At 41.6% G+C, this 9,457-nt stretch overlaps 1 pseudogene; it reads right to left on the bottom strand.

Moving 5' to 3' along the window:
- Positions 1-6,718: 6,718 nt before the first annotated feature.
- On the bottom strand, positions 6,719-7,012 carry LOC126009829 (CDKN2AIP N-terminal-like protein; annotated as a pseudogene).
- Between the last annotated feature and the right edge of the window lie 2,445 nt (positions 7,013-9,457).

The raw sequence follows: 9,457 nt of genomic DNA, 5'->3' as shown, positions 1-9,457 counted from the left end.
TGTTGGAAGTTTGTCCCCAGGTTCTTGGGAGATGATCTGGACTTGGATGATTATTTCTAAAAACTCCCATCTTTTTCTGCCAGAGATCTCTTCCAGAGGTTTGGTCTGGGACCTGGAGTGAATATAGCTAGCTTTCGGTTTAGAACACAGATAGAGGTTTTTCTTTTCTGGTTCTGTCTCTGATCTACTTATCAGTGGTCCTTCCAGGGACCATACCAGACCATGCTTCCAATAATTATTAAGTATTTGTAGGGGGCTGAAGCAATAGCACAGCAGGAAGGGAGTTAGTTGCCTTGCATGTGGCCAACCCAGGTTCAATTCTTGGCATCCTATATGATCCCCCAAGTATTGTCAGGAGTAATTTCTGAGCAAGGCTGGGTGTGGCCTCAAAACCAGAAATTTTTTTTTGTATATTCAGGGACATGTCAGAGTCTGGCATCTCTTAGTGAGTTACACTGGATATTAGAGCCAGGATTCATCTGGGTTCATTCTGGTTTGCCCTTCCAAGTAACCCCAACTTAGACTTTCACAGAAATATGAAGATTTTTCTATGAAAATATATCTATGAAATAGATATAAAAATGTATGATTTTTTATGTGTAGATACAGTTTATTCATGTGTATGGATTTTATCCTCTTTAGTACTTCTAGATCTATCCTTTTGGCATATGGGAATCCCAGCTTGAGGAGCTCTGGGCAAGAAGGATCCATCTGTCTGGTCAAACCATCTCCAGGATATTTCTGTGGTGCTTTTTTCTTTGTTTTGGTTTGTTTTGGGCCACACCCAGTGATACTCAGGGATTACTCCTAGCTATGCACTCAGAAATCGCTCCTGGCTCGGGGAACCATATGAACACTAGGGGTCAAACCCAGGTTCATCCTCGGAAGCCGTTCAAGGCAAGCGCCCTACCGCTGTGCTGTCACTTCAACCCCAATGTAATTTTTTTTTTTTTTTGTGATCTCACTCTTCATCCCACAGTCTCTAGCTGTAGTATAGGATCTTGACTCCAATATAGCTGCCCATTACCTAAGATTCCTGAATGATTCGGGAACCCTTACTGACAGACTTGTACTTTGATCTAAAAGGTGAGGACTCTAATGAAATGGAACTTCTAAAGGGAAGTAGCACCAGCCATCTGTACAGAGATTGGCTGCATTATGATTACCCTAGGTCAGTATTTTTTGGGTATAGAATGTTAACAGTAAATGAACTGTAGACTAGTATAGCTTGAAGCAACTTGCATTGCTAAACTAAGGCAGATTTCACTGAAGCCCAAGTTAGTACACTTGAAAATTATATATTTCTTTTTTTTATAATTATCTTTATTTAAATACCATGAGAAAATGATATATTTCTTTCTTTCTTTTTTTTGTTTTACTTCCAGTGGTGCTCAGGGGTTACTCCTGGCTCTGCACTCAGGAATCACTTTTGGTAAGCTTAGAGGACCATATGGGATGCTGGGTATTGAACATGGGTTGGTTGCATGTAAAGCAAGTACCCTGTTGACTGTATTATCTCTCTTTATTTATTTTTTTTTTTTTTTGCTTTTTGGGCCATACCCGGTGATGCTCAGGGGTTACTTCTGGCTATGTGCTCAGAAATTGCTCTTGGCTTGGGGACTATCTGGGATGCTTGGGGATTGAACCATGGTCCGGCCTAGGTTAGCGTGTACAAGGCAAACTCCCTACCACTTGTGCCACCGCTCTGAGCCTGCCATTTTTTTCATTTAAATAGTGGCAACATCATAATGTGCAGGAATGGGACCACCAGTGTTACATCCAACAGATGTCAATAGGGCTAGTGGTACTTGCAATGAATTCAGGTATCATACATGCTAGGCATGGTCTCTGCCACTTAAATCATCTCCTTTGCCTGAGAATTCTAGAACATTAAAGTGAATTTAGGGCCAGGGATGTGCTCAGAGTTAGTGCATGTGCCTTGGGTTCGCTCTTTAGCCCCATACCTTTCCAAAAATTTCTTGATTTAGAACATGTAAAGTTCAAGTAAAGAGCCAAGTGAACTTGAGAAAAATTATTTTTTGGGGTGTTTTGGGCCCACCTACCTGTGCTTAGGCTATTCCTATGTTCAGGAGAACCATATATTGTGCCAGGAGGATTTGAACTGAATGTAATGCAGCACCTTAACCCTTGTACTATCTCTCTAGCCCTATAATGAACTTTCAATTTTACCTACTTATTTTTGGTTTCGGGTCACACCTGGCTGTGCTCAGGGTTTTCTTCCTGCTCTGTACTCAGGTTACTCCTTGTCAGGCTCAGGGGAACCATATGTGGTACCAGGGATTGAACCTGTGTTTGCTGTGTGCATGGCAAGATTCCTACCTGCTGTATTATCACTCCCCTGCAATGAACTTTTAAAAAAACATCGCAGGGGCCGGCAAGGTGGTGCTAGAGGTAAGGTGTCTGCCTTGTAAGCGCTAGCCAAGGAAGGACTGCATTTCGATTCCCCGGCCTCCCATATGGTCCCCCCCCCGAAAGCCAGGGGCAATTTCTGAGCGCTTAGCCAGGAGTAACCCCTGAGCATCAATGGGTGTGGCCCAAAAAACCAAAAACCAAAACAAAACAAAACAAAAAAACATCGCAAAAGCATTAAATTTAATTAATCTTTATAATGTATTATATAACATGCAAATATTAACATGTTAACACCGGGTGCGTGCCACCAGTGTCTCAGACCTGAATGATTCAACATAAATTGCAACATATGAAATTCAAAATGTGAATCTGGAAAAAAATGGTAAGAATCTGCAATGATACAAAGGTGTGTGTGAGGGAGATGGGCATTAGATCAGTGGCAAAATTATCTGCCTTGTAAGTTTGAGGCCGTTGAGCCCTGATTTTCATCCCCAGCATTGTTCCACATACATACCACCCAGTGACTCTACTATTTGGGATATCTGGTACCACAATGATACAATCTCTAGAGACCTACAGGTGTATGTAACACCTGGTGAACACCACCTCCAAAGTGATTGATGATTTATAGTCATTGCAGTGGGAAAGGGAAGTGGAGGGGGGTGAGAGGGTAAAGGACCATATTTTATTTTCTATTGATATATTTTGGTCTTTGGGCCATACCTAACAATGCGTAGGGCTTACTCTTGGTTCTGTACTCAGGAATCACTCTCTGCTGGTACTTGGGGAACCATATGGAACACCAGGTATTAACTGGGTCAGCCTCATGCAAAACAAGTACCCTACCTACTGCCTTATTGCTCTACCTCTAGAACTTTTTTTTTTCTATTTTATTTGTTTTTTGGGCCACAGTCAGAGGTGCTCAGGGGTTACTCCTGGCTCAAGCTTAGAAGTTACTCCTGGGAAGCTTGGGGGGCCAGATCAGCTGTGTACAAGGCAAATGCTCTACCTGCTATGCTATTGCTCTGGCTCCAACTAGGACCAATTTTTTTTTTTTTTAAAAAGGAGATGGGGCCAGAGAAATAGTACAGTGCCTGTTGACTGACTTGGGTTTGATCCCTACTATCCCTAAGATGGTACTCAAACACCAGGAGACTAGGAGTGATCTTTGAATGTAGAGCCAGGAACATCATATGTCCCCAAAACAAAGGCTAAAAAGAATGAAGTGACCACCACTGTATATGTGATATGTGAAATGTAATGAAGGATAATTTGGAAGAGTGAGGTGAACACTTCTCCATTCTTTGTTCAACCAGGCTACTGAGTGACTTAAAGAACCCTTATTATAAGTGTGAATAATAACTTGGAAGAGACCAATAAAGAGATATTGAGGTATACAAACCACATGCAATCTTTCCAAGTGATGTCCCTCTCTTTGTTTTGTTTGTTTTTGGGCTACACTCAGTGGCACTCAGTAGTTACTCCTGGTTCTGCACTCAGGAATTACTCTTGGTGGGCTTGGGGGACCATATGGGATGCTTGGTAATAGAAACTGGGTCAGTTGCATGTAACACAAGTGCCTTGCCCGCTGTACTATATCTCCATTCTCCCATTGTTTAAACACAAAATTTAGTATTGTATTGCATTGGATGGAGTCTCCTCAATGTTGCAAAAGCTGACCAATAGCATATATATCCCAGTTGTGATGACTAATTGTTTTATTTTCCAGGTTCTTTGCCTCTGTGTGCCATGGAATTTGACAGACACATGTTCCCAGACAAAGCTCTAATGGGTGCTTATGCTTGAGCACAAAGAAGACAGTATGGAAGACAAGCTGAGCCTACTCAGAGTTTTTTAAATTAAATTAAATTTTAGGGTTTAATCCCCTGGCTCTGCACTTGGGTCATTCCTGATGATCTTAGGAGATAATATGGGAAACCAAGGACCCAACCTGGGTCAGCTGTACTATTTCTCTGGCCCAAGCTCCAATATTTTGTTCTGTTTTTGTTTTGGTCTACACCCAGTAATGCTCAGAAGTTACTCCTGGCTCTACATTCAGGAATATTTCTGGTGGTCCTTCGGTGACATTATAGGTTGCTGAGGACTGAACCTATATCAACTGTATGCAAGGGAAGCACCCTACTTGCTGTACTGTCATTCAAGACCCATGATCAAGATTTTTAAACACTGTCCATTCAGGTGTTTGGAGTGGACAGTGTTTCAAACACTGGAATTCTAGAACATCCAAGAACATTCATCCAGCCTATCAACTTCCTTGTCTGTTGCCAGGAAACACTCAACTCCAGGAAATGAGACCAGGTTCTGCTCGTCTATATAAGTCTAATGAGGGTTTGCTGTGCAGGATTCCAAAGATTATTGCATAGAAGTATGGGTGGCCTATGTTTAGTGGAGATAGGACCCCACTAAGATGCTAGATTTTCCAACACGACTGCCAGCCCTGGGCTGGAATTCCCTTCTGCCTTGAGGAAGATGGGATAAGTGTGAAAAAGAGTTTGGCTTTGTGTTACCATATCATAGTAAAACAGTTTAACCACCTTTGGTTAAACTTTGGTTAAACCTTTGAGGAATTTACAGGTTGTGTCCCCAATTCCACCTGATGTCTTTAATCTATTAAAAAAAATATCAGAGCACTTTCTTTGTTAGGGAAATTCCTCTTATTCTGCTGATCATAGCAAGGCAAGGAAGCAATTTTATGAAAAGAAAGCAGTAGAATATGGAAAGTGACTTTAACTTTAGCTAAGGAAAATTTATATTGAAGTGGAATAGATGTAATCAGTCAGTCAAAGTTGAGGGGAACTTGAAACTAGGCAAGAGAATGCCTGCTAGAAGAACCTGGACAATAGAAGGGTTATAATGCAACACTTCTAACAGGGCTCAGGGGACCATGCAAGTGAGCATTTTACCCACTCTGGTCCAAGTCTCCCTTTTTTTTTTCTCAACCAATAGCTGCTATTTAATTTTCTTTTACTTATTTATTTATTTATTTATTTATTGCTATTTAACGTTCTAAAGTGCATGACAAACACTTTGAATCCATATGTTGACATGTAAGGCAGTGGGTTATTTATTTATTTTTGGCCCACACCCAGTGGTACTCAGGTGTTACTCCTGGCTCTATGCTCAGAAATTACTCCTGAAGGGTCAGAGACCATATGGGATGCTGGAGTTTGAACTAGGGTCAGCTGCATGCAAGGCAAATGTGCTACCTGCTCTGGCCCCTGTTGGTGCTTTTTATTTATTTTATTTAATTTTTCCACTTGGTGGTGCTCAAAACTGGCTCTGTATTCAGAGATCACTCTTGGTAGTGCCTTGGGGATCATATATGGCTTTGGGGATTGAACAGTGTTGGCTGTGTACAAGGCAAGTACCTTAATCCCTGTACTCTCTCTTGCCCTACAATATGCTTTCTTGTTTTCTTGGGCTTGGGACCTCTCAACAGTGCTGGGGCCTACTCCCAGCTTGGTGCTTAGGGATTACTCTTAGTTCAAGGGGACATGCAGTCTTAGGATCAAATTTGGGAGTTTAGCATAGAAAGCTTGTGGTCCTATTCTACTTCAGTATAAATTTCTTAGCTGAAGTTAAAGTAGTTTTTCATATTCTACTGCTTTCTTTTCATAAAACTTGTGGCCCAACCTTGAGTCATCTCTCCAACTCTATAAAGTTTTATAAGATGTCTGCCCCACTTTATCTTGATTTTGGACTCATGGTGGGAAATGAGGACCATAATCACGACTCTTGAAATGACATTAAAATCTCCCCTTTCCATCTCTAGTGAATCAAGGTAGTTTTTATTGAATGACACTTAGATATAAGGAGAGAGAAAAGAAAAACGAGTTCAAGAGAGATCTTGAAGGGCTTCTCTAGAGTGGAAAAACCCTTCTCCATCTCTTAAAATACTTTTGCAGGGATCTCCCAAGTGGTGCTCATGAAGCCAGGGGTCCCCTGTTGATTCTCAATGGATCAAACTGTAGTTCATTGTGGTGGCCTGAGTATGTGGTGCTCTGGCCCTGTGGTACAGGGAATTTCCCAGGCCGCCACAGCAGAACCTCCCCAGAGGTTCCAGACCCCACCCGGTGAGAGAGGACTGGTGCCATGGACCAAACTGCCTTAATTCAGGTTTTGTCTCTCTGGCTTCCACCATCTTTTGTTTCTGCTTGCCAATGTGAACTCTATCTTGAGACAGCCATGACCTTCAGATTACTTGGGGTGCCTCACTGCCCCTCAAAAACCCTTTGCTTTAGTCACATACTTGGTTCTGGATCTATCACTGTGTCTCAGGAGGAGTGACAGGTCCATCTTTTTTTTTTTTTTTAATTTTAAATTCCATTCATCCCAGCCTCTTCTGGAAGCCTTGAGCGATTACGGAAATGTGAAGAATCTTCTGTCTTAGTTTTGATGCTTTTTCATTAATTCACTCCAGGTAGTAAACTGTGGGAGGTCTTGCATTTCAATCCCATCAGCCATCTCCATCACCTTGTCTATAAGACCTTTCTTGTAACTGCAACCCAGGAAGAGGTGATTGGCCTAGAGACCATGGAGAGGGCGAGCAGCAGTCCGAGGCCTGCCGCATCCCTGAAACCAGCTCCTCCACCGCGGCGGCCGTCTTGCCACCCACCATGGTGTCCTCCCTCTGTCGCCTGGGTGACAGGTCCATTTTAACTAGGGGATAGAAGGCTATAGGATTGATGGCTGTTGGATTTCAGCACAGAGATCATATCCTGCTTTACCTAAAAGGAAGACTCCTTAGTTTCCTCTTTCATCCACTTCTTTTGACATATTAAAAGACCCACTTAGACTGATTAGTTTGAGCTACTTTAGTAGCCACTTTAGTCTGTCACTCTCACCTCCCAGTTGTGGATTGAGCTGGACAATAAAGAATATAGGAGAGGTTTGTTTGGTGGCTCTCCGACCACGATGCTGAAAGCCCCCGACTCAATGCTTTTCTCCCTGATGTCTTTCTTGGTCTTTTCTTGTTGCAACCCTGCTTCAGACTTTCTTCCTGGGATTGAACTCAGACCTCCATCTAACACTATGCACAAAGGTCAAATTCAAATGGATTAAAGACCTTGATATCAGACCCGAAACCATAAGGTATATAGAACAACATGTAGGCAAAACACTCCATGACACTGAGACTAAAGGCATCTTCAAGGAGGAAACATCACTCTTCAAGTGGTAGAGGAGATAAACAGATGGGACTATATTAAGCTGAGAAGCTTCTGCACCTCAAAGGAAATAGTGACTGGGATACAAAAGCCACTCACAGAATGGGAGTAAATAGTTATTCACCCAATACCCATCAAATAAGGGGCTAATATCTAAGATCTACAAGGTACTGACAGAACTTAACAAGAAAAAACATCTAACCCCATCAAAAAATGGGGAGAAGAAATGTACACTTCGTTAAAGAAGAAATACAAATGGCCAAAGGGCACATGAAAAAATGCTCCACATCACTAATTAGGGAGATGCAAATCAAAACAACTATGAGGTACCATCTCATGCCACAGAGACTTGCACACATCACGAAGAACAAGAACAATCAGTGCTGGTAGGATGTGAAGAGAAAGGAACTCTCACTGCTGGTGGGAATGCTGTCTAGTCCAGCCTTTATGGAAAACAAAATGGAGGTTCCTCAAAAAATTGGAAATTGAGCTCTCATATGATCCAGTTATACCACTCTTAGGGATACCCTAGGAACATAAAAACAATACAAAAATTTCTGCACACCTATATTCATTGCAGCGCTATTTACAATAGCCAGAATCTGAAAACAATCAAGATAACCTTCAACAGATGAGTGGCTAAAGAAATTGTACATATGCACAATGGGATATTATGCAGTGGTCAGGAGAGATGAAGTCATGAAATTTTCCTATACATGGATGGATATGGAAACTATTATGCTGAGTGAAATAAGTCAGAGGGATAGAGACAGAATAGTCTCACTGATCTGTGGGTCTTAAGAAAAATAAGACATTATTGTAATAATGCCCAGAGACAATAGAGATGAGGGCTGGGAGGACTGGCTCACAGTATGAAGCTCACCACAAAGAGTGGTGAGTGCAGTTAGAGAAATAACTACACTAACACTATTTTGACAATGTTAATATGCGAGAGAAGTAGAATGCCTGTCAAATACAGGCAGTGAGTAGACGAGGAGGGAGATGGGGGGCATTGGTGGTGGGAATGTTGCACCGGTGAAGGGGGTTTGTGTTCTTTTTATGACTGAAACCTAAGTACTATCATGCTTGTAATAATGGTGCTTAAATAAAGATTATAAAAATTTTTGGTCATTGAAACTGTGTCATACTTAATAGAGAAAACACATTTTCTTTTTCTTTTTTTTATAATCTTTATTTAAACACTGTGATTACAATTATGATTATAGTTGTATGATTACAGTCATGTAAAGAACACCCCCCTTCACCAGTGCAACATTCCCACCACCGATTTCCCAGATCTCCCTCCTCCCCATCCCCCCCCACCTGTACTCGAGACAGACTTTCTACTTCCCTCATTCATTCACATTGTTATGATAGTTTTCAGTGTAGTCATCTCTCCAACTGCACTCATCACTCTATGTGATGAGCTTCATGTCCTGAGCTGCACCTACCAGCCCTCATCTCTCTTGTCTCTGAGATACTGTTAAAAATGTCTTTCATTTTTCTTAAAGCTCATAGATGAGTGAAACCATTCTGCATCTTTCTCTCTCCCTCTGACTTACTTCACTAAGCATAATAGATTCCATGTACATCCATGTATAGGAAAATTTCATGACTTCATCTCCTGACGGCTGCATAGTATTCCATTGTGTATATGTACCACTGTTTCTTTAGCCACTCATCTGTTGAAGGGCATCTTGGTTGTTTCCAGAGTCTGGCTATTGTAAATAGTGCTGCAATGAATATAGGTGTAAGGAAGGGATTTTTGTATTGTATTTTTGTGTTCCTTGGGTATATTCCTAGGAGTGGTATAGCTGGATCGTATGGAAGCTCAATTTCCAGTTTGTGAAGGAATCTCCATATTGCTTTCCATAAAGGTTGTACTAGACGGCATTCCC

This window comes from Suncus etruscus, chromosome 1 (genome assembly GCF_024139225.1).
Source record: "Suncus etruscus isolate mSunEtr1 chromosome 1, mSunEtr1.pri.cur, whole genome shotgun sequence".
Classification (NCBI taxonomy): Eukaryota; Metazoa; Chordata; class Mammalia; order Eulipotyphla; family Soricidae; genus Suncus; species Suncus etruscus.
The sequence above is the reverse complement of the archived record's forward strand: the minus strand, read 5'-3'. Positions and strand labels throughout refer to the sequence as shown.